At 38.1% G+C, this 26063-nt stretch overlaps 1 long non-coding RNA gene across 1 annotated transcript in view; it reads right to left on the bottom strand.

Annotated features, from left to right (window-relative positions):
- Positions 1-3695: 3695 nt before the first annotated feature.
- Positions 3696-26063, bottom strand: part of LOC140471886 (uncharacterized) — a 35309-nt gene continuing 12941 nt past the window's right edge. Inside the window, exon 3 of the long non-coding RNA XR_011957239.1 lies at positions 3696-4139. This is a non-coding gene — a long non-coding RNA (uncharacterized lncRNA). The remainder of the gene's footprint in view (positions 4140-26063) is intronic.

The raw sequence follows: 26063 nt of genomic DNA, 5'->3' as shown, positions 1-26063 counted from the left end.
CCCAATGTTGAACTGTGTCAATTGTTGCAGAGTATTTTTTATAATTATTAAAGTGACTTTTTATATATTAATTTTCTGTTTATCAATCTTAATTATGACGCAATCGAAGTGCTTTCAAAATATTAAGTTAATTTATCTATCAATATTCTAGAAACAATTAACAATTACAATAATTACGCAGCACTTTGTGCTTGTTACGAAGTCTACATTAATGTGTTATTAATATTTTCCATATTTCTTATTGTGAATGCTACAATATAAAAACCTGTTTGGTCGGGCCAATACACCCAAAAAAAGACTAATAACTGCCCTTGCGACATCCTGTGTAAATATCTGACTTTTGCTCATTTGATAGATCACAGTCATTGATATTCAAAGAACACCAGTTACTTTACACTGCAATATTTCTTACCATTTCTGCACATTACTCAGTGGAATAGTAAGATGAGATACCTAATTATTCTTAAATTCATTAATAGTAGTTTTAAAATCAATTTGTTGCTAATATTAAATAATTGTTCAATTTGGCAAAGATTGTAAGTGTGGAATTATGGTTCCATATAATAACTATTGCAAGGAATTAGCAATGTAGAATCTCTCAATCATTGTGAATATTGCTTTTCATTTTAAACTTGGAAACACTTCTGAAATGATTTGATTGTAATTCACTTCAATGTTAACATTTATTGTGCTTCTAATCACAATAATAGTTGAATATTTTTCTTGTGCACAATTATTTAAATTCTGATGAATTTTTTTGAAGTACACAAAAAAAGGATTGACATCTTTCTTGTTTCATTAAACAATCACAGGAAATGGTGTCTTCTTAGAAACCATACATTTTCAGAAACAATGAAAGTTGTCTTCAGCTGAATAGTCCCATTGACTGACCAATTCATCATTTTGTTCCAAGTTACATGTAGAACAAACAAAATTTACGTTGCATTTTATAAAATGAGAAACTATTATGAACATGTAGAATGATTGTATTCATTTTTATTGATCAATTTACAGTAATCACACAAATCTGTCAAGTTGTCATTCCACAAATTATCATAAAATCATATTTAATTAAGACATCTGTTAATTCCCATCATTATTGTAAATTACTATTTAATTTTAAGTACATTACACACAGGATCCATCCATTTAATTCCAATCCAATTATCACAATAAACATCTGATTATTTTTCACTTGAGTAACCACAGTGAGCATTTGATTGTAGACCTGCCCAGCCTGGTTGGGAACATTATGAAGGAATGTTGTGCAGCTCTGATAATGTCTCTGTTACCAGACCAGGAGGCACAGTTTCAATTCCCACCTTGCACAGAGTTGTGCCAGAGCAGCTCTGAATGTTGATTAGAAAATATCTAAGAATCAATTGAGTTGCCTTTCAATTTAATATTAGATATGTTTCCATCTGTTGTTCATTCCAATAATCACAGTATTTGCTATTTATTTTTTCAGGTCACTAATAACAGAATGTATCTAATTCCACTCAATCAATATTCGTTGGAAAATATTTGAGAATGTTGCAGTCATACAGATGAAATATACAAAGTAATGATATTTGATTTTCTTTTGTTCTGAAGAGCTGAGTTCAAACAGTACATAGAACTTGATGCTCCAGTGCTATAAAAATGAGGAGAAAAAATAAATTTCTTGTTCAGTCAAATAAACAAATGCCAAATCCTTTTATTTATCCATTTTTAATTATTGATCTGTTTATAAATTGTGTGAAATTTGTTTTTCGTTTTCCACTCATCTATTTATATTGAATGTGAGATTGAACTGCTGTGAAAATATCCAAGTGCATTCATTTGAAATTTGACTTTGCATATTTATCACTGTGGGCTATATGTAAAGCAGCGTTACTTCTGCAATCATAATTGTTTATTCAAGGTAAATAAACTCACACCAATGTATAATTGCTTCAGCCAAGAGCCGAATTAACAAGAATGAAAACTATGTGAATGAAATATATTATTGCTTTTGTATTAGCTAAAATGTGCATACAAGAATGAAATGTGTCTGCAAATAATGGTAGATGTTATAGACAAACAGTTAAGGTGCTGTGAGGAGAGGGGTGTAGGATAAGCTATATATGCCTGTACAGTTACAAGCATCTGTTTCCCGCTTCAGCAGGAATAAAAAAAAAACCATCAAAAGGTCATAAGGCTCGGTGTAAATAAAGAATAAAAAGAAATTATGCTTTGGTTAGCACGGAAACAGATGGCAGTGAAGAAGGATAAATAACAATAAGACCACAGAGGGAGGTGGTCAAACGGCCTTATGAGGCCAGAGATAAACATTTTGTCAGGGACGAGGCTGGATGAGTTCAGAGATAAACAGCCGGTTTAGATTAGAAATAGATGTAAACAGGGGACGAGCAATGGGAGGAGGGAAGAATAACGAATTACATAAATATTGTGTACTCGTTAAATTCAGTGTGTGTGTGTGCCTTGTGGACAGTGGACACCACACCCCTCTTGCAACAGCGTAATAAACGATACTACTGATTCAGGTCTTGTTCCAGACTGAAGTTATTGAAGTGACTGAACTTCATTTCTCACAATCACTTATCTCATTTATTGCATGATGTCTGAAGTGTGTTTTGCTCAGCAATTCTATCAACTATTTAAAAAGTCTAATCGTAAATAAGATCCTTAACACCCAAATATCAATCTATTCCTAATTCACGTAAATATCTCAATTTTCTTGAAGTCAATGTTCACACAACAGTGCACATAAAGCGACACAAAGATATTCATCATCAGCTAATTACTGTTCAGTGGAATAACCTGAGTATCTTATTGTTCCTGAGACTAATGACAACAGTAAGCATTTGTTTACTCGTCCATGCAGTAAATGCATTTGATATCTTACATTTCAGTTCCGTCGTTAATGAAAATTTTTGTTGTTTAAACCAATAATTCTAATTTATCATGGATAGTGACTGTAATACAATAACACTGGAAACATTTTTAAAAAATATTCTAACAATCTTTAAGCTCCTCTTCTGTTGTGTGTGTGCAAAAGACAATTCAAATTATAACCATTTTGTTGCAAATTCAACAAACGCTACATTTTGAATTTATGAGCTTCTTACAGTTTTGCAAAAAGGTTAGTCTTCACTGTATGTCATATTAAAAGACTGCTTTTTCCAATCATGCATGCTACAAAATGATTATTGCTTTCATTGCATTGTAAGAAAAGAAGTGTTGATTTTTTTGTTGTTTCAATTCCAACATTATTCATCATTGTGCAATAATGACACAATTATTACAATCGCTTTATATACCACCCAGCAGTGACTTCATTGTTTGTTTATTTTCATGCTCATTTTCATGATCTATTAATTCTCTTCCTAATTCTGATACTTTGATTATAATATTAATCAACGTACTATCTCTACAAGGAATCCAGTGAAAAGAAATTCGCAATTTGTATATTGCATATATTTTTGAGTTCAGAAAAGAATTTTGTTCAATAATTACTGAATGTCTCATTTTTTCTTTAATACGTAAAGCTAGCTACTATGTTTTATTCCTTAGTTCACTGATCTTAATAAATACTCAATCGACATCACAGCAAAGTGCTTTTGAAATATTGAATCATGTTAATTCTTCATATGTATTGCACTGTACAATCTCTCATTCATTGTAACAATCAATATTTATGTTACCTGTTGAAACATAGTTGTATTAATGTAAATATATTTCACTTCAATGCTAACACTTAAGACTTAAGCATTTTTCATGCAACAAAATCCAATGAAAAAGCATCAGCATCTCTTTATTATTTCATTAAATAATGACAATAAATTTTGAATTTTTGAAAGTTGAACATTTTTAGAAAGAAGGAATGTTGTCTTCAGTTGAATGTTCGTATTGAATGACTTCTTCACAGTATCTGCTGTTTATTCTCTTCTTCGGGTTCCCAAGAAAAGAAATTAACTAGTTCTGCTGGTTCTAAATTCCTGAAAAATATTTGCGAATGTTGTGGTCTTAAAGGTGAAATGGCTCAGTGATTGTAAGTGATTAGTTTTTTGTTCGAAAGAGCTTGATTCAAACATTTCGGACATTCACATTGTTATTCTGCCGTGTTACAAGGAGAGAAAACAAGTCGCTTTCTTCGTCTGTAAAGTAAACATATGCCACTTCCAATTATTCATTAGTCAGCTCATTACCTACATTTGTTATTAAAAATTGCAATTCATCTAAATATTGGAATGACATTTGATCAAATTAAATTTCTAATTATTTTTCATTCGTGAATTGTTGGAGTTTTTTTTGTTTTCCATTCATCTATTCGTATTGAATGTAAATTTTATGTGCTTTGACAATAGCGGAGGGTGTTTATTTGAAATTTGTCTTTGCTTACCTCTCACTGATTTTACTTATTGCATATAGTTGCACAGTGGCTCAGTCATTAACAATGCTACCTCACAGTGCCAGTGATCTCGGTTTGATCCCATCCTTGGTGACTGTCTTTGTGTACTTTACCCATTCTCTCCAAGTCTATGTGACTTTGCTGTGGTTTCCTCCCACAATCCAAAGACGTGCAGGTTAGGTGAGCTGGCCATGCTAAACTGCACATTGTGTTCAGGGATGTGTATATTAGTCAGCAGTAAATGTAGAGGAGTATGGTTGGGAAAGTGTTTGGATGGGTTACTCTTTGGAGGGTCATTTTTTTCAACGAAATGACCTGTTACCACACTGTGCTAACAGGGATTCTACAATAGTTTAATTGTGTTTCTCTAAGCAATTCTAACTTTTTTAAAGTTGACTTTAGTTAATACCTTGAACACTTGATTATCAGTGTTCCTAAATCTTGTAAAATATCTCAATATTTTTAAAATCATTGCTCACACAAAAAACTAAACATGAGGCCACACAAAGTTCTTCATGACCATCTAATTACTGTTCAGTGGAATAATCAGAATTGTTCCTGAGATCAATCCCCACTGCGACAGTAAGGATCTGGTTATCATTCCCTCCAATAAATGCAGAAGTTGTCCTCTGGTATTTCAGTTCAATAATTACACACGATACTGGTTGTTCAAAGCAGTGGTTATTCTTTATTATGAATGGCAAAGGATTCTAATGGAAGAGGTGTTCATATGTCCGAATGTGTTGCATGATCACAAACAGTTTTCAGTCCAAATATTGCACAAAAAAGTGTAAATTTGGTTTTGTTCAACTACTGAGGCTAACATTTTCAGTTCATGTCCATTACAAATATTTGGAGAAAGTGAGGAAAGCAGATGCTGAAGATCAGAGTCAAGAATGTGGTGCTGGAATAGCACAGAATGTCAGGCAGCATCTGAGGAGCAGGAGAAACCATGTTTCAGGCATAAGCCTTCATCGGGAATCTCCGGCTCCATGGATGCTGCCTGGTCTGCTGTGCTTTTCCACCACCACACTTTCGACATTAAAAAAAATTTGCTTATTTGGAGCAAATACTCTCTGTTTCCTCTATAATTTAAATTTACTGTGCTTTCTATTCACTCAAGTTCTCATTTTAATAGCTCCTCATTTTCGTCTTAATCTGATACAAATCTCAAAACTCCGGGCACAATAAAAGCGATATGAATTATTAACTAGCATCTGGACAAGAGAACCAATGAACAGCTACATAGACCTCTTGAACAACAAAGATATTAGAATTAAAAAAGCAATGCCTTCCAAAAAAATCTCTGTACATCTGTATCCTTTTTCAATTCAATAATCCTGCAAATAGCTGCAATATAATTGTCAGTTGATCTCTCTTAATGACTATCTAATCAATGTCATTGTAAACCACTGATAAAATTGAAACATTTTATTTGTTAAAATGCAAAGATTCATTCTCAATTCGTTATTACAACAATAAGTGAACCATATTTTATCTGTCCGCTAAGGTCAAGTGACCTGTGGCCCATAATTGAACATTCTAAATATTCCTACAGCTGGGGAAAGCAGAGCTAAAAAGGTCAAAGTAAAGGAAACAGTAGACAAAGTAACCAGCTCCAGAAAACAGTGGAAAGCCCGGTCAAAGAGCTCACAAAGGTTCGGGAGATCCTGTTACAACCAGCCCAAGAGCTGTGTTTTGGAGAGGTTGAAGCAGACTTCCTGGCACCTTGACTTCCAGCCAGTGCCTGAGCATTAGACACCTCACTTGAGAATGACGACAAGTGAAGGGTGTTTGCACGAAACACATTGAATGCTTAGAATCCAGAATTTTGGTAAAATGTTGTGAAACATTTCCCAGATCATGGAAATCAGCTCAACATTATTGAAATCAAAGTACTTGTAATGGTCTTCAAGACCATTAATTACTGGTCGGTGAAAAACACTTTGTACGTGCCTTATTGTGCTCAGGATGAATAATCATAGCAAACATCACAGTCTCACCAGATCCAAACATATGGAGGAGACACCTTATTATCATTTACACACTACATCTTTCCCAGACCCATGATGACATGTTATGACTACGTGTAACATGTATCGAGATGAAGCAAGTCCTGAATATAGGATTTATTTTCTGATAGATTTCCAATCCAAAAATTATGATAAAATGATATTGTGGTTCATTACATTGTCAACAGATCCCCATTAAATGTATTTATCCGTTTATTCAGAGACATTATTGAAACAAATAAGTTGATAAATGCTGTTGACTGTATGCTTCTGTGAAAATAAATCTTCCTTATTGACTTATTTTCATTATAATTCTGACTCAAATGTCTAAATATTGATGATATGAAAAATTGCATGAATTAAATACAATGCAGAATTTGTTCTTGTTATATATTATATTTCTCCAGAAGACAAGTAGAGAAACCAAGGATAGAAGTCTTGAAGATCTGAGAATTGTGAATGACAAACCATTTCTGATCAACGTTCACTGAATGTCTAATGTCTTTCCATGTCATCACGCCAGAATTTGCATTCTCAGCTGACAGATTAAGAAATATCTAGTCAACATCAGAGCAAATCCATTTGGAAATATTGAATCATTTACTTTGCCAAAGTTCTAAAATTAATTATCAATTCATTGTCATTCCAAAAATCACACAGTAATTCAGTTTAGGTTTTGAAACAAACATCATCAAATTCACATTTTAATTTAATCCATTATTTCTTAGTGTCAATATTAAAAGAAGAATAATAGTTCTCTTATTCCAGGATAACGCAAACACAAACTAATTAATGATTCCCTATCCAACACTCACAGATAATATCTGTTCCCTTCTCATTTGAACGTTCACAGAAATCATTGGATTAATATTCGTCCTTACATATTAAGAGACGTCTGATTATTTTACACTCCAATAAATGCTGTTCATTTTTACACCTGAGATTTCTAATCATTTTTAAGTTTGCTATGAAATGTTTTTAAGATTAATTGTTGCTTATATCTAATATTTAAGAATTGATCAAATCCAGTATATCCAGCTTTAAGTGTGAAATTAAGGCTCAGTAACGTAAACGTATTGCATTGTACAGAAACCAATGGTAGCGAATGGTGATTTTTATTTCAATACTTGAATCTTAGCTGATTTGCTGTTCTGGGCATGGCCTACCCCCACCTGCAATAGAATGGTCCATATTGGCTCATACAAAATGCCTGACAATCAAAAACACGCAGCCTACCTTAGAACTAAAATACAAGGTGTCAGGGGGTGATAAACGACACTAACATTCTGTTTCAGCCTTAAATTAAAAGAAAGCACACTACCAATGGACCTACTCCAACGCCAGGACTACAGCATTCCAGAAATTTCTTGATAACAGCATGCCGACATACAGACAAATGACCAATCCTGATCCTCATAAATGAAAGGATAATTGTCCCAGTAAATGAATAAACAGCAGCTGCAGGGTGCAGCCCAGTTAACTCACTAAGCAGCTATCATGACAACAGAAAAGTTCATTTGTCAGATATAGTTATTATTTTACAGTTACTCAGAATATTAAACAAAGGTTCTAATTACAGATTCTTGAGTATAATAGGGGAAATTTGCAACATAAGTTTGATATATGTAACCAATGCCTCCTAAAAACATTATAGAAAAGCATTTAGCCAGAGATTTGAAGTTAGCTAGTTTTAGGAATTAACTTCACGGTATGATGTTGACTGCTCATTAATTATAAAGTCCTGACAGAAAGAGTAGCTGTATAATTTTACACAATATAACAAACTTTATAACTAAGTCATATTACTAATCTTATAGCAAGTAAGCTAAAATTAACTGTCTTTTCTATTTCTTTGTACTATATAATTAAGACAGTGAACAATATGAGGAGTAATTGGCTTTGATAAAATAAAATATAATGAATAGCAGAACTCAAAATGTCCCAACTGATAAGATATCCTGAGAGGCCTGAGGGAGTTCAGGAATAACTTTGGAATCTAAGTCAATAAGATGCATGGAATGATCCCAATAGGAATCTGGGGATGTCCATTAGAATGCCCATCTGCGATTATGTGTTTCAATTGGGTGGCTGGATGAGGAGGGAAGGGCTGTAATCACATTGCATGTGGCCATTGTGATGCAGAAAGTCCATAAAAATGCTGCTTTTTACTGTACATGTTACAGTGTGTTATGGATCTCCCTTCCGAGATTGATCTCGGGGGATGATCCCTTCATTAACTGATTGCTGCATGAGTAAACATGAGTAAACATCTTCCACATGCCTGAGCTCAGATTGCCTCCTGAGTCCTCATTCCCTGCCAGTGAAAACAATTCTACAGCTATGATGACATTTCAATTCAACACATACATTTATTGTGTGTGAAATGATTACATTCAGAGCGATATAATTTTCATGATAAAATTGCTTTACATTTACTTTTTTTGGTGTACAAGAAAACATTTCGATTATATCCATTTGTTCTTTTGTTCAACCAACACTAAGTTTTAAATTATTGTGAAGACTACAATGGGGGAAACGGGAACGAGTCTTCAGCTCAAATGTCATATGAAATCACTGTTTCCTTTTTTCAAACAAATTGCCCTACAAAATTATATTTATTTTCATTTCATTATAAGAAACAAAATTGCTTGGAAATGTTGACAATTCTCCTTTTCCTCCCATATTAGATGTCAGTGAACAATAATCACACAATTATGAGAATTCCTTTCCGTATCAAATGTCAGTGACCCTGTATTTTGTTCACAATAATAGTCACTTTCATGGCCTAATTCTTTTCCTCCTAATTCTAAAATAAATCTCGAAACATTTATTGTGGTAAAAATTACATCAACAAAATTGACATGACTCTTCAATAAAACTATTGGAACCATATAAATCTTGCATTGCCTGCATTTTTAAACAAAATCATTTTTTTTCAATTGCTGCTGAATGATTTTTTTCACATCATACAGCTAAGTTTTATGCTTTAATTTTCAGTTTCTTAATCTTAATGAATATCCAATCAACATCAGAGCAAAGTGTTTTCAAAATATTAAGTCAATTTATCTGTCAGGATTCTAAAAGCAATAATCAATTACAATAATTGCACAGCAATTTAACATAGACTTTGTAAAAATGCAGTGTTTTTTTGAACATTTCATTCATTCTTTCTTATTGTCAATGCTACTATATTAATACCTATTTGTTCAGGCCCATGCACATACCAAACGACCAATAATATCCCGTGCAAAATTCTTTGTAAATGTCTGATTTTTGCTCAGGTGAAATATAACAATTATCTCAGCCTTTGAAATTCAGAGAACTCCAATTCCTTTTCCCTGCGATATTACTCTTCATTTCTACATATTACTCAGTCTAATATCAAGATGAGATATCTCATTATTCTCAAATTCACGAATATATATTTTTAAAATCCGTTTGTTGCTAATATATCTTATATCTAATAATTGTGCAATCCAGTAAGGGCTACAAATGTGGAATTATGCTTCTGTACAATAAATACTGCAAGGACATTACAATGTACAATCTCTCAATCATTGTGAATATTGTATTTATTTTAAACTTGGAAACATTTTTGAATTGATTTGATTATAATTTACTTTGATTCTGACACTTACTGTATATCCAATCACAATATCAGTAGATTATTTGGAGGTCTCATCGTCCATTCCAATAATCACAGTATCTGCTATATACTTTCTTCTAGTTACTCATAGCAAAATGTATCTAATTCCACTCAATCAATATTCCTCAGAAAATATTTGAGAATGTTGCAGTCATAAAGCTGAAATATACAAAGTCATGATAGTCATTAATTTTCTCTTGTTCTGTAGATCTTAGTTAAAACAACACAGAATTTTATGTTCCAGTGCTATAAATATGAGAAAAGATCAATTACTTCTTCAGTAAAATAAACAAATGTCACTTGCTATTATTTATCAATTTTTAATTACTGGTCAATTTATGAATTGTGTGAGATTTGTTTTTAGCTTTCCAGTCATCTATTTATATTGAATGTGACATTGAAATGGTGTGAAAATATCAGGGTGTGTTCACTTGAAAGTTCAATTTGCATATCTCTCACTTATGCCATTGATTGCATGATGGTTTAAGAACGTTTCATTCAGCAATCCTCGTAAATATCAAAAACTGTCTGATTTTAAATCAGATCATTCGCACTCAATTATCACTCTGTTCCTAATTCATGCAAATACCTCAATTTTATCGAACCCAATGTTCACACTGAACAATACACATAAAGCAACACAAAGACTTCCATCACCATCTGATTATTGTTCAGTAGAATAACCTGAGTAAGTACCTTATTGCTCCTGAAACCAATGACAACAGTAAGCATTTGTTTACTATTCCATGCAACAAGTGGAACTGATATCTTCTATTTCAGTTCAGTAGTTAAAGATGATTTATGTTGTTTAAAACAATGCTTCTACTTTATCACGGATATTGACTGTAATACAATCATGCAAACAACAAACGTTTTGTCATTCTAAAAATCTTTAAGATTACTTATTTTAAATTTGTGTGCAAGAGATATTTCAAATTACAACCATTTTTGTTGTATAATTCAGCAAACCTAAGTTTTGAATTTGGGAAAGTTTCCATTTTTGCAAAATGGAAGTAGTTTTCAGTTTATATAACACAGTAAATGACTGGGTTTTTTTTTCCAAATCACGTGCTTTGCAAAATGATTATTGGTTTCATTTAATTGTAAGAAAAGAACTGTTTTGAACATGTTAATTCTTTGTCTTTTCTATTCCAACATTATTCATCACTGTACAATAATGAACAATTATTATAATTCCTTTATGTACCAAATGTCATTGACTGTATCATTTGTTCACTTTCATGCTCACTTTCATTATCTATTAACTTTCTTCCAAATTCTGGCAAAAATGTCTGAATTCTGACCATAATATTTATCATCTAAATTAAAATAACATGTCTCTATGATGAAACCATTTGATAGAAATTTATATTTCTTGTGTTACCTTCATTTTTTAGTAAAGAAAGAAAAAAATTTCTATAATCACTGAATGGCTCATTTTTTCTTCAATTCATAAAGCTAGTTACTATATTTTATTCCACAATTTACCAATTTTAATAAATATCCAATCAACATAACAGCAAATATTTTGAAATATTGAATCATTTTAATTGCTCATATAGCAACATTATCAAGTCATTGTCATGGTAATAATCGTGCAATTATTTAAGAAAGTCTTTTGAACAAGTAAAGTGAGATTCACATTTTAATTTAACCAATTGTTTCTGAGTACCAACGTTGCAATATGAAACTTTATTTTCAGGTCAAGTTTCCCACAGTGGATCTAAGGACTTCCCATCCAACATTAATTGTGAATGTCTGATGTTTGCTTATTTGAATGATCTCCGTAATCACAGAATTTAAATTCACAGACCTGCAATTACTTTTCATTGCAATAATTCCTGTTTGTTTGCACATATTCCTCAGTCACATAGCAAAACGAGATTTCTCATTATTTCTAAATTCATTGATCGAATTTTATAATTCAGTTGTTGCTCATACCTAATAATTATTCAATCCAGTACGTGCTGTAAACGTGGAATTATGGCTCTTTACATGAATAACTAATATAGTGTGCAATCTCTCAATCATTGTTAATATTAATTCTTATTTTACCGAAAGAAACATAATTGAATTCATTTAAATATATTTCACTTTGATGCGAACATTTACTGTATTTCTAATCATCATAAGATTGAAGTATTTTTCATGACACAAAATCATGTATAATTCCTGCGTTTTGTTAAGTCAAATGAAAAAGAATTAACATTTCTGTATTGTTTCATTAAACAATGACAATGGATTTTGAATTTTTCAAAGTTGAGCATTTTTGCAAAGATGGGATGTTGTCTTCAGCTGAATAATCACATTGAATGACTAATTCACAGAATCTGCTGTTTATTCTCTTTGAGTTCCCAAGAAACCAAATTAACTAATTCTGCTAGTTCTAAATTCCTGGAAAGTATTTGATATTGTTGCAGTCTTAAAGATGAAGAAGTCAATGTGATTGTACTGATTTCTTTTATTGGGAAGAGCTTAATTCAAACATTTCAGGCACATAAATTGTTATTCTGCAGTGTTACAAAGATGAAAAGCAAGTCAATTTCGTCATCAGTGAAATAAACAAATGTCACTTCCCGTTATTCATTAGTTAGCTCATTCCCAAATTTGTATTTAAACAATGCAATTCACCTGAATATTGTTGTTCCCTTTGATCATATTAATTTTCTAATTATTGTTCATTCATGATTTGTCAGGGATTTCTATTTTTTGTTTTCGATTCACCTATACATATTGAATGTAAGATTGATACGCTTTGGCAACATCAGAGAGTGTTCGTTTGAAATTTGACTTTGCACGTCTCTCACTTATCTCACTTCTTGCATGGGGTTAGGCATTGAGAACAGAGGATCAGTGGTTAGCACTCGTGTCTTACAGTGTTATGCACTTGGGTTTGATTCCATCCTCGGCCACATGTTTTTGTGGAGTTTGCATGTTCTGGTTAACTCCCACAATCCAAAGATATGCAGGTTAGGTACATTGACCATGCTAAGCTGCATGTTCTGTTCAGGGATGTGTAGGTTATGTGCATTAGTCAGGGGTAAATGTCCAGTAATCGGAGAGCAGAATGGTGCTGAGTGGATTATTCTTTGGAACGTCAGTGTAGATTTGTTGGGCCAAATGGCCTGTTTCCACACAGTAGGGATTCCATAAACTTAGAATTGTGTTTTGCTAAACAAAACTGACAATTTTTTAAAATGTTGCATTTAAAACTTATCTTTAACTGTCAATTGTCAATCTTGTAAAATATCTCAATGTTACTGAAATCAACGTTCACAGAAAACACTGCACATAAAGCCGCACAAAGCTCTTCATGACCATCTAAGTACTGTTCAGTGGAATAATCACAGTAAAATGTTATTGTTTCTGAGATCAATCACCATTATCACATAAAGGATCTGGTTATCATTCCCTCCAATAAATGCAATTGTTGTCCTCTGGTATTTCAGTTCAGTAGTTATACACCATACTGGTTGTTCAAAGCATGGTTATACTTTATTATGAATGGCCAAGGGTTCTAACGGCAAGAGGTGTTGTTTGATCTGATTTGTTGCATGTTCTCAAACAGGTTTTCACTATAAATATTGCAAAAAATGTGTTAATTTGGTCTTGTTCAACTGCTGACACGAACATTTTCAGTTCGTGTTCATTTAACATAGTTGGAGAAAGTGAGGAAAGCTGTAGCATTGGAAAAGGGCAGGCACATCCAAAGAGCAGGTGTATCAACCTGTTGGGCATTAGGCCATCATCAGAAAAGATTCCTGATGAAGGGCTCATTCCCAAAACGTTGATTCTGCTTCTCCTCGAATGCTGCCTGACCTGCTGTGCTTTTCCGGCACCACTCTCTTTTGACATTAGAAATATTTGACTGAATATTCAGAGATAATACTAAAAGTTGCCTCTGTCAATTTAATTTACTGTGCTTTCTATTCACTGAAGTTTTCATGTTAATTCTTCCTCTTTTTCTTCTTAAATCTGATGCAAATTTCAAAATACGAACACATTTGCATTCACATGAATTATAAATTTGATTTCTCTTCAAGAAAACCAGTGAAAGGCGATATAGAATTCTTGAAAAGCCTACACATTTGAATGAAATAGCAATTCCTTCCAAAAAATGTTTGCACGTCTGAATCTTTCTTTCAATTCAATAATCCTGCAAATAGTTTATAATTGTCAGTTGATCTCTCTGAATGAGTACCTAATCAATGTCAATGTAACCAGCTGAAACATTAACATCAGATTGATAACTGGGTGTTAAAGACCTTAATTGAAGTGAACAAATGTCTGGAATTTACTTGAATTCCACCAGAAAACATTCTTGAATCATAATACAAGAAATGAGATATGTGAGAGATGTGCAAACCTTATTTTTAAATGATAAACTCCAATATTTTCAAAGCATTTCAATCTTACGGTCAAAATGAACAGGTGAATGGAAAAATAAAAACAAGTATCTGACAATTCATAAACTGAACAACAATTACAAATTCACTTTGATCAAAGGACAGAGTAATATTTAGATGAATCACAACATTTAGTTACAAAGTAGGCAATCAGCTGACTGACAAGTAATAGATGGTAGAGTTTGTTAGTTTACTGAAGAAGGTATCAACTTTATTTCAAATTTATAGCATGAGAGAACAATGTTTAATGTGTTTCAATTGTTTGGACTTGCCCCTTTGTAACAAAAAAAAATCAATCTAATTACTTAGACATCGTAATCTTGAATTCTGCAACAGTTTCAAATATTCTCCAGGAATTTATAAGCGACAGAATTCGATACAGATATCCCCACTATCCGAAATTAAAGCATTATTATGAAACCTTACATAATCTGAAAAGGCGTTAGTCGAAGAAGCATTAATTTATATGGGAAACATGTCCCCTTTTTTCGTAAAAGTGAAAATCTTCTTCAGATTTCTTTCACTTAGAGAAAACAGGGATAGATGAAAGTCTTTTTGTAAAAGCAAAGTGGCTAAAGCGAATTTTCCAACGCATATTTCTTGGTAACCTGGTAATCTGATAAGTATCAGATTTTGTGATGATTGATATAATAGATAAAAGCAGATCTAATGTTGGATTGAAAAGCAGTTCAGTCTGTGCTTAGGTACTCTCTAATCAACATTCAGAGCAGCTCTTGGTATATTTCTGTTGGAGGTGTGAGTTGAAACCTTCCCTCGGGTTTAGTAATAGAGACACTGCCACAGCTCCATAAGCTCCTTTCATAATGTTCCCACTCAGGACGGTAGGACTGCAATATTGTGTCTCATTGTAGTTTCTCAAATGAAAACTAATCAGCTGTTTATTGTTGTAATGTGAATGGGAATTAATTAGGTAGTTTCTGTGTGTAATGAACTGGAAATTAAACAATATTTTAAAATAAGAATAGAATAAATGAATAATACTGTTAAATAAACAGGAATCTCATGACAATTCTTTAAAATACAAATTGACAAAACTGCGTGATCATTGCATGGGACAAGGACTGCACAAAACACTACATAGGACAAACAGGAAGACAGCTAACGATCCGTATCCATGAACACCAACTAGCCACGAAACGACACGACCAGCTATCTTTAGTAGCCACACACACAAATGACAAGCAACATGAAGTCGACTGGGACAACACTACCATTATAGGGCAAGCCAAACAGAGAACAGCCAGGGAATTCCTAGAGGCATGGCACTCATCCACAGACTCTATCAACAAACACATCGACCTGGACCCAATATACCAGCCACTACAGCGGACAGCTGGAACTGACAACCGGAAGCAGCAGAGACAGGCCACTATAAATGCCGGAGGAAACGGCACAGAAGCACTTCACAGGAGGCTCCCAAGCACTGAGGATGTCACCTCAACAGGGGACGAAACGTTTGCAAGACAAATTCCCAGCTCGGCAAACAGAACCACAACAATGAGCACCCGAGCTACAAATCTTCTCCCAAACGTTGAACATCCAGGATTAGTCCTTGTGGGCATTCCTGCAGTAATACGAGACAGCATTCCATGATGAGAGTTAAACCCGGGTGGCAGGAGAGGGAGCCACTGACCATGAGCAGGTTTGTTCAGTCAGTAACAGTGTGTTAGACATGGAGGTGAAGTGAGCAGTGAGGGGAAATGTAACAACAAGCTGCCGATGGGTAACTTTCATTGGAACAGGAGGAGGCCATTCAGCCCCTCAACTCTGCTCTGCCATTCATGATGATCATAGCTGATGTGTGACCTAATGTACAACTTTCAAAACCGTCTAATTTCATCAATAAACTCCTCTGAAACACACAAGATGAGTTTTGGAAAACTAAACATCTGCAAATGCTGGGAAATCAGAAATTGCTAGAAAAATTCAGTAGGTCTGGCAGCATCTGTGGAGAGTGAACCGTTCGTGTCCAGTGATCAGTCAGGTGACCAGCTGTAGCTGACCATTCTGTTGTTTCTGTAACACTGGAACAGGCTCTGGTGCGAGGGGAATGCGATTGTCGATAACAAACGAGAAAACAGGAGGACGTACTCAATCAGAATAAGGAATTCACTCACCCCACCCAGTGGGACACCCACCGACACAGTCACACTGCGGAGAGGCTGTTCACCTGCCCCACGTATGGGAAGGGATTTACTCGATCTTACAATCTGCTGAGGCACCAGAGATAGCACAGTGGATTTAGACCCTTCACCTGCTCCATGTGTGAGAAAGGATTCATTCAAATCTCTCACCAGCGGAAACATTAGTGCATTCCCACTGGGGAGAGGCCTTTCACCTACTCAGTGTGTGGGAAAGGATTCACTCAGTCCTCTGATCTGCTTAAACACCAGCGAGCTCACTCTGGGGAAAGGTCATTCACTTGTTCCCAGTGTGGGGGGGAGATTCACTCAAATGCAGCACCTGCGGAATCCCGAGTGAGTCCACACACGGGGGGAGAGGACATTCAGATGGTCAGTGTGGGAGAGGGGATTCAGTGATTCATCCTGCCCCACTGAGACCCCAGCGTGTTCACACTGGGTAGTTGCTGTTCACCCCTCTGTGTGACACGGGATTTGCTGCATCTTCTACACGATTGAGAGCCCAGTGAGTGCTCACAGGGACGTGGTCATCCACCTGCTCCGTGTGGACTGCAGGACTCTGATTCTGATGTTACTGTCCATCAGAGTCAGGAGTGGACCTTGTACATGATGACACTGTTGGAGTATTGATGTCGTTGTTAACCACATTAACTGGGCTGGAGGTGACTGAACTTACATTGCCACTTTCTGAACCTCAGGATGTCTCTCTGAGCAGTAAGTCTCCACAAACAGCAATGCGACAATGAGCAGGGATCATCCGTTTTGATTTAAATTGTGATTGTAGCACGGCTACTTCACAGCACCAGGTACAAGGTTGGAGTCCAGCCTTGGTCAACGGCCTGTGTGGAGTCCCCACATTCTCCCCGTGATAGTGTGGGTCCCCTCCAGGTGCTCTGGTTTCCCCACAGTCCAAAGATGTGCAGGTTAGGTGGATCAGTTGTGCTAAATTGTCCAGTGTCCAGGATTGTGCAGAATAGGTGCATCATGGGAAATGCAGTGTTACACTGTTAGAGTGCTCTGGGCGTGATGTTCTTTTGATGGTCGGTGGGGTCTGATGGGCCACTGCTCTCCTTCCACACTGTAGGGATTTTATTCTATGATTAAGGATAAAGGCTACACAGCAGGGTGTCCTTGGAGAAGGAGCATGTAGTGTGGATCAATGCTCTCGATGCCTTTAGATAGAGGTGGGCACTGTAGGGGATACAGTACTTTATCTCCACCGCTACCCCCTCCCCACAACTCTACTTTGATTTAGTCCCTTCTCACTCTGTCACTTGTAATGGTTTGCTTGACCCGTAATAGGCTTTGTTTGGAAATATTCAATTGGTTACACAAATGGTTTACTGCTGGTGATTATATGTGTAGATTAGAGTGGTGCTGGAAAAGGACAGCAGGTCAGGCAGGATCCGAGGAGCTGGAAAATCAACGTTTTGGCGAGAGGCCTTTGCCAGCACCCCTCTAATCAAGGCTCTGGTTTCCAGCATCTGCAGTCCTCACTTTTGCACTGCTGGAGATTATAGGTTAACCAAAAGCACAATGGCAGAATGATAATTTTGATGGTGGGAAGGTTGCTGTACTCACATTTCTGGGTCAGAGAAATGGGGAAAAAGAACGCTTCACACCTCACAGAATGACAACTGAAAAGCAGTTAAATCAAACCAAAGGTTCAGACAGGGAGGGAATATTTCCCTGGAGTTTGAGTAGCTGGAAAGTGATGGTGTCTGGGAATAGACAGGATTTTGTTTTACAGGAGGTTGAAAGCGTTAAAACTGTTATATTCAGACAGTTTACGTTATTTTCTTTAATTTTATTTGCTGTGCAAAAAGCTTTTGCAACATTTTAAAGCCAAAATTTAGAAACCTTGTGTTAAAGATAAATGTTCAATAAAATCCATCAAACCATCGCTCACTGAAAACTGTTGTGGAAGTGCAATCTCCTGGAGAATCCCTGCCCACTCCTTCCTACCCGTGCTCCATGACTATATACATACCTGGGAGATAGCAGCAGGAGGAGACCATTCAGCCTTTCACTCCTGCTCCACCATTCAATGGGAAACAGCTGACCATCCAGCTCAGTCTCCTGTTCCTGCTCTGTTCCAATCCCCTTTCATGACTTTACCTTGAAGAACTATATTTCAGTTCTCCTTTGGCTTCACTGCCTTTTGTTCCATTGGCGTTGTGGTGTTACTGTGTGGATGTAGGCAGGGGAAATGTGATGGTGCTGCCTCTTGGAGGATGCACTCAGCGTCCCTCATCATCCTGCAGTAACATCAATTGGGTTTCAGCAACTAGAGATAGAAACCGTTTCCAGGATATGGGCATCACGGTCTCAGCCAGCATTTATTCCCCATCTCTCGTTACCCTTCAGAAGATGGTAGTGAGCTCCTGTCTTGAACCATTCACAGTCCATTTGGCGCAGATAGACCGACAATGCTGGGAGAGAGAGTGTTGCAGGATTTTGGCCGAGTGATTCTCCATCTTTGGTTCATCAAATACTGGTTAACTTAATCACAATCTGCATGTGATTTTGAGATTTCAGTCTGCAAATCTTCACCATCTAGCACCCTGTCTAAAGGAATATGTACAGATTAGAAATTCAGAACAGACAATTCTAGTTTCTCTGGAATATCTTTTTCCCCTTTCTCCCCCCAAAGCTGTAACCCTCCAGCCCACTTACTCTCTCCTACCATTCTGACTCTGCTACCCCCTAAAGTACACCCTCCCCATTCTCATGGAGTTGTTGATAAACAGGTCTCTGCCACCACTTCCCGTGCCTGGTTAGAGTCTGCACACTTTCTGGGTTCACTTCCTTTCACTTCAGTTGCTGCAAGTCAATAATGTAACAGCAGAATGAAACAAAAGGAAACAGAAAGGGAGGTGGCAGATCCTGGACAGAAGAGGAACCTTCAGGCTGGGAGAATGGGTCAGATTCTTCCTTGTTTCCCATTGGTCAATTCCCACTGTTATGACAAGTTGCGAATGGAACTTGGTCCCATCTAGGCGTAGTGTCACTTTGACCCCCCCAACAGATCAATATTATAGGCAGATGCGTCCCTTCTCCAGCCATTCACAGTGTGAAATGCTTTCTGCTAGTTACCCCAAAGAACATGCTCCAAAACCCGTCCACATTCTGTCCATGTACATGGCTGGGTTTCCCCACACACGTGTGGTCCCTGCCTCAGGGCTTGTGGGAGTTGTAGTCCCCATGAAGCCTCTGGGGACCTGCCCCTGGAAAGTGAAAGAAAGTGTGGGCTGGAGGGTGTTGTCTATAGGATATCTATTCAGACACACAGGACATGTGGGCTGTCACTGGGATTTACTGAGACATCCACTTAGACACCCGGACTTCTGACGTAAGGAATATACATTCAGCCAATTGTGGGGTGGGGAGGGTAATAATGGGCAGCAGATTTTAAGCAGAGGTGGCTCAGCGGCGAGCACTGCTGCCTCACAGCGTCAGGGACCCGGGTTTGATTCCAGCGTTAGGCAACTGTGTGGAGTTTACACATTCTCCCCATGTCTGCATGGTTTTGTTCGATGCTCCAGTTTCCTTCCACAGTCCAAAGATGTGCAGGTTAGGTGGATTGGTCAGGCCAAATTGCTCACAGGGTCCATGCATGTGCTGGTTAGGCAATTAGCCACGGGAAATGCAGGGTTACAGGGAATGGGTGGGTCTGAATGGGATGGTCATCAGAGGGTTGGTGTGGAATCGATGGATGAATACCCTGTTTCTGCACTATAGGGACTCTATTCTATTCTCATGAGGAAGAATGTACTTATCTCGATGTGTTGTGAATCTGTGGAATTCCCTTTTCAAAATGCGGTGGATGCCAGGACAATGAGCCAATTTAATGAAGAGATACAGTTGTTGAATTTGCAATGGGTTGAAGGGTGAGAGAGAGCTGGCGGGAAAATCCAGTTGAGACAGAGGTGAGCTCAATCATCACTGTATTAAATGGTGGAGCTGGTTCGAAGGGCTGCATTGCCTCTCCTGTGCCCAGTGCTTATCTTCTTACGGTAATAACCAGAAAGATGAATCCAAAACTCACCATCTTCACCAAAGGAGATCTTCAGAAACAGCAGGATAGTCAGGTGGATTAGTGTTCCAAACTTAGATAGTGAGGAAGCGTGTAGGAGATAATGATTTTGCAATTTTAAACTGAGGGGAGACAGTGATTTATGATTTTAGACCTTGTGTTGTGAATATCTATCCTGTACTTTATTACAAAGCCAAGGTGGTCGCTGACAATGAAACCCAAAACTCCCAGGAAACATCGTCTCACCTCATAATCTGATAAAAAGACTTGTGATAAGTCTGATAGAATTTAGAACACAGATGGAAAGCGGGAAGATTAAATCCAATCCCAAGATCCTGTGCTTAAACGAAGGAGACTACAATAGGATGAGGCAGGAGTTGGCTAATGCAGACTGGAAGCAAAGACTTTACTGTGGGACAGTTCTCAGACAGTGGAGGAATATCAAAGTAATTTTTCAAATTTCTCAGCAAAAGTATATATCAGTGAAAAGGAAGGACTGTAGGAAAAGGAGTAATCTGCCATGTCTAAGGCAATAAGAGAGTCTATGAAATTGAAGTAGAAGGCATACAAATTGGCAAAGACCAAGGATAAATTCAGAGATTTTAAAACCTCAAAGATCAACAGAAAGCATGATGGATTTGGGGATAAAAAGTGATGAGTAGCTATCCCCAGGGACAGAATAGCAGTTTACACTGCTCGAGGGGAACCTATTGTGTGGGGAACACATGGCCTCTGTAATTGTTGAAGCACTTAACTGTTACCATAGAGATAATCCTGATCAAGTTAAAAATCACAGCACACTCCAAAAGCTTGTACTTCCAAATAAACCTCTTGGACTATAACCTGGTGTTGCGTGATTTTTAACTTTGTCCACCCCACCCCAACCCTGGCTCCTGCACATCAGCATCCTGATAGAGAGCCCCACGGAAACTGAACTGCCTGTCAGGTACTTGAGGGAGCCACGGGGGCGTTGGGGGGGCGGGGGTGGTTAACCACAAAGTGCTGAACTGACCTCGACTTTCTAACTGCCGTTGCCATGGAGATAATACTGAGAGACAGTCTCTATTCAAGGTCCCAAACCACAAAGGTTTAAGAATGGGAGTGGCACATCGGACAGGCGGGGAGTTACCTGATGCTGCCTGGAGGTGTTTTGCATGTACACTATCCATGTAACTGCCATGTTTCATCAATAAAAGACTCAAAGAAGACCTCTCAGAGTTCTGTGCCTGGTTATTCCTATCCAGCAGGGTTCAGGAATATGAGCACACAGCAGTCAGGCTTCACAGTGGAGGATACGAAGAACATGCCAGTAATTGATAAGGAGACTAAGGAAGGTGAGGACCAAGAAACAATCATTATCACGAAAGAGTTAGAGCTGGGCAAGCTAATGGAGCTAAAGGTAAACAAGTCTCCTTGCCCTGATAGAATACATACCATGATACCAACAGAATTTGGGGGAGAAATAGCAGATGCACTTAGAGTCATAGCATCCTGCAGCAGAGACAGGCCCTTTGGCCCAAACTGGCCCATGCCGATCAGAATGTCCATCCACACTAACCCCATTTCCCTGCACTTGGCCCATCTGCTTCTGAACCTTTCCTATCCATGCATTTGTCCAAATGTCTTTTACTTGTTGTTAATATACCCACCTCAACCACTTCCACTGGCAGCTCATTCCATATACATACCACCTTTGTGTAGAACAGTTGCCCCTCAGTTTCCCATGTATTCTTTCTCCTCTAACTTTAACCTGATGCCCTCCAACACTTGAGTCCCTGGGAAAAAGACCGAGTTCATTCACCTTACCCATGCCTCTCATGGTCTTATACACTTCTATAAAATATTCCCCCACAGTGTCCTCTGCTCTAAACAAAAAAGTCCTCACTTGTCCAACCTCTCCCTGTACCTCAGACTCCTGAGACCTGGCATCATCCTTGTAAATTTCTTCTTCACCTTTCCAGTTGAATAACTGAAACCTACACTGCATTCATCACATTTCCCGTGTTTCCCTACGGCGCTGGAACCAATGTGACAACACCAATGGATTACAATCAATGATTGATAATTCACTCCATTACAACAATCCCATTTTCATAGATTTTTCCATGATGCAGGAATCCTTTGGTCTTTCTGGTTTCATGGCTAATTGTCCTCATACAAAACCAATCTGTGGCTTGACTATTCCAGGGAAATGTGCCATGATTTTTTAGACTTTCAAAAACCAAGTCCCCACACTAACATGGACTTCACTGTCTCAGTACTTTTCCAGTCACACTGACATTTGAAATATTCACCCACGGACAGAATACACACCTTTCCTTCCAGATGAAAAGGCCAATGATATTCAGATCGGCACGGATCAAGTAACATGAAGTTCAATTTGAATTTCTCAACTGCAAATCCCCCCTTTGAATATGCTATAACAGAGAAAACAGAAAGTGCTGGAGATCCTCAGCAGGTCTGGCAGCATCTGAAATGGTGACAGATGCAGGAAACATTGCAGCCTTGAAGAAGTGTTGAGATGATCACACCAGGCATGTGCGCTTGATGACCATTATGGATAAGATGGGGGCAGGGATCCCTTTCTGGAAGGGCCTTGGTGAGACCACACCTGGAATACTGTATACACCTTTGTTCCCCTTTTCCAAGGAAGGCTCTCCTGGTTATTGAGAGTGTGTAAAGGAGGATCACCAGATGAGTCCTGGGATGTGAAGATAGTTAAGGACTGCAGGTGCTGGAAGTCAGAGTCTGTACAATGTGGACCTGGGGAGGTGCAGCAGGTCAGGCAGCATCAGAGGAGCAGGAAGGTTGATGTTTTGGGTCGGGACCCTTTGTCAGTCTTGATAAATAACCCTGACCCAAAACGTCAACTTTCCAGCCCCATCGTATTCATGCTGGTCATCAAGCACCTATTTATGCTAGTCCCATGTTGTGGCACTCAGCGTGTAACCGATATTGTAGTGCTTGGTGTGATCATCTAAACACTTCTTTAAGGCTGCAATGTTTCCTGCATCTGTCACCATTTCAGATGCTGCCCGACCTGCTGAGGATCTCCAGCGCTTTGTTTTTTTTGTAGATTTCCAGCATTTTGCTGAAGCACATAGAGTCATCGACATGTAAACAGCTCCAGATTTTGTTGACTCACATTCCTGGGATGTCAGGACTGATGGATGAAGAGGGACTCAATCTTCGTTTAATCCTCCTTTCCTGTGGCTTTCTGAGCCGCTAACTACATCATTAATATTCTACCTCCCATTCCCTGTCCTGAATCTGACCCATCTAAGCCTACACTTTCGTTCCCATCCCCCTGCCAGACTAGTTACAAACTCACCAATGGAACTGGCAAAAGCCCCCACCAGATTTGTCTCAGCTCTGCCCAGGGGTAACCAGTCAGGCTAGTACAGGTCCCACCCAAAAACAGTCCCAGTGCCTGAAGAATCAAAACCCTTCTCTTGTACACCATTTCCCCAGCCACACATCCAGCTGATCAACCTTCTCATTCCTGCTCTCATTAGCACATGGCACTGGGAGTAAGTCTGACATTATTACAATTCAGGAGCTACATTTTAATGCATCTCTGCTCTCCCTATGTCCAGCTTTCAGGCCCTCATCCCTCTGTTTAGCGATGTCCTTGGTATCTGTGTGTTGCACGACCATGGGTTGTTTACCTTCCAGCTCCAGAATGTCCTGCAGCCACTCCATGATATCATGGATCTTGGCACCAGGGAGATTACATACCATCCTGGATTCATGTCTGTGGGCACAGAAGTGCCTGGCTGTACCCCTGATTATTGAATCCCCTGTCACTATAGCCCTGCCACTTGCAGTCCTCTTGTTCTGATCAGCAGAGCTCTCTGTGGTGTCATGAACCTGGCTGATGCTGATTTCCCGAGAAGCCACCCCACCCATTCCCGCCCTTACAGAATCCCAAGCGGTATACAGTATCTGTATGAGAAGGGGATAACAACGGGGGACTCCTGTACTCCCTTCCTGAGCCTTTTACTAGATCTGATGTTCACCCATTCCCTTTCTGCCTGTGTAACCCTCACCTTCAGTGTGACTAACTCACTAAACGTGCTGTCCATAACATTCTCAGTATTGCAGATGCTCCACAGTGAGTCCACTTTCAGCTCCAGCTCTGAAAAGCAGTTTCCCAGTAGCTGCAGATGGGAACCCTTCCTGCACAAATAGCCGTCAGGGACACTGGAAGCAGCCCTTATTTCCCACATTGTGCAAGAAGAGCACACCACGGGTCTGAGGGCTCCTGTCATAACGTCTCTCGACATTCATCTAGTTATTCCCATTAAGAGAATTTAAATGAGTGAGTAACCTTCCTTCACTTCAAACATGTCCATTATAATACCAAAAAAACATCTTTACTTAAGCTGATATGTCATACTTTAAAAACTTAAATACTCCACAGGTATCACTGACAAATTGGCTGTTCCCATTGGGACTGTGAATTCCTGAACGGCCTGAACTAAAACTGAGTTTCAGCTTCACCTTCTCCCTGTCTCACCTCACTATTTACATCCAACTCCAAAACACTCTCATTGAGCCAAGCAGCACTCACAGTGCAGCCCTGTCATTTTCATTGTCTGGTCACACCTACACTGCCCTCAGCCTCCTGTACTGTTCCAATGCATCTCAATGGGAGCTCAGGACCAGCATTGCATCTTTCAATTCAGCCCTTTGTAACCCCAGAGTCATAATGGACTTCAGCAGTTTCTGAATGAACAGACAGTTGTCAGATTCTGGAACGTTCCACCTGAAATGGTGCTGGAATTTGAGTCCACAAGGAATTTCAATGAGAAATTTGCAGAGAATTGGAAGTAGGGAGTTTACAGATTAACATCATAAAGTGGATGATTAAGACAAAATCTGACAGCTCCTGCAAAACGACGAGGTGTAATTTGGATAAATCTGTGCCCTCTCTCAGGCCAATACCCCCTTCCACAGCTGCAGGGCCAAGAATTGAACACATACCCCAAGGGTTATCCAATCATGAACTTGAACATCTTTCTGCTTTTGGTTTGACAAAAATATTGAAGATATTTTCCCACAGACAGAACAGACAGACTTTTCTCGTTCCACAGTTAAATGCCAATGATATTCAGATCCTGATGACTCCGCTGACTGTAGAAACTTGTTTAATGAGATCCCAGTCTCAATTATTCTGAATTAATATCCTATAAACTGAATTCACAAAACAAAGCTCACAGTCAGTGCAAGATGAATAGTGAAGGTAAACACTTCTCTTGGTATGTGTTTGATGTGTAAATGCTCCTCTTCAAATCACCCCGCCCCCACCCAGGAAGAGGACACATTCATGCTCCTTGCTGTACCTTGCCCCAAATAAAGATGGTGGCCATAACCCAGGTCCTCTCACTGCCTGAGGCCCAAGCCAT

Source organism: Chiloscyllium punctatum, unplaced genomic scaffold, assembly GCF_047496795.1.
Source record: "Chiloscyllium punctatum isolate Juve2018m unplaced genomic scaffold, sChiPun1.3 scaffold_187, whole genome shotgun sequence".
Taxonomy (NCBI): Eukaryota; Metazoa; Chordata; class Chondrichthyes; order Orectolobiformes; family Hemiscylliidae; genus Chiloscyllium; species Chiloscyllium punctatum.
This window is presented reverse-complemented; position numbering and strand designations above follow the sequence as displayed.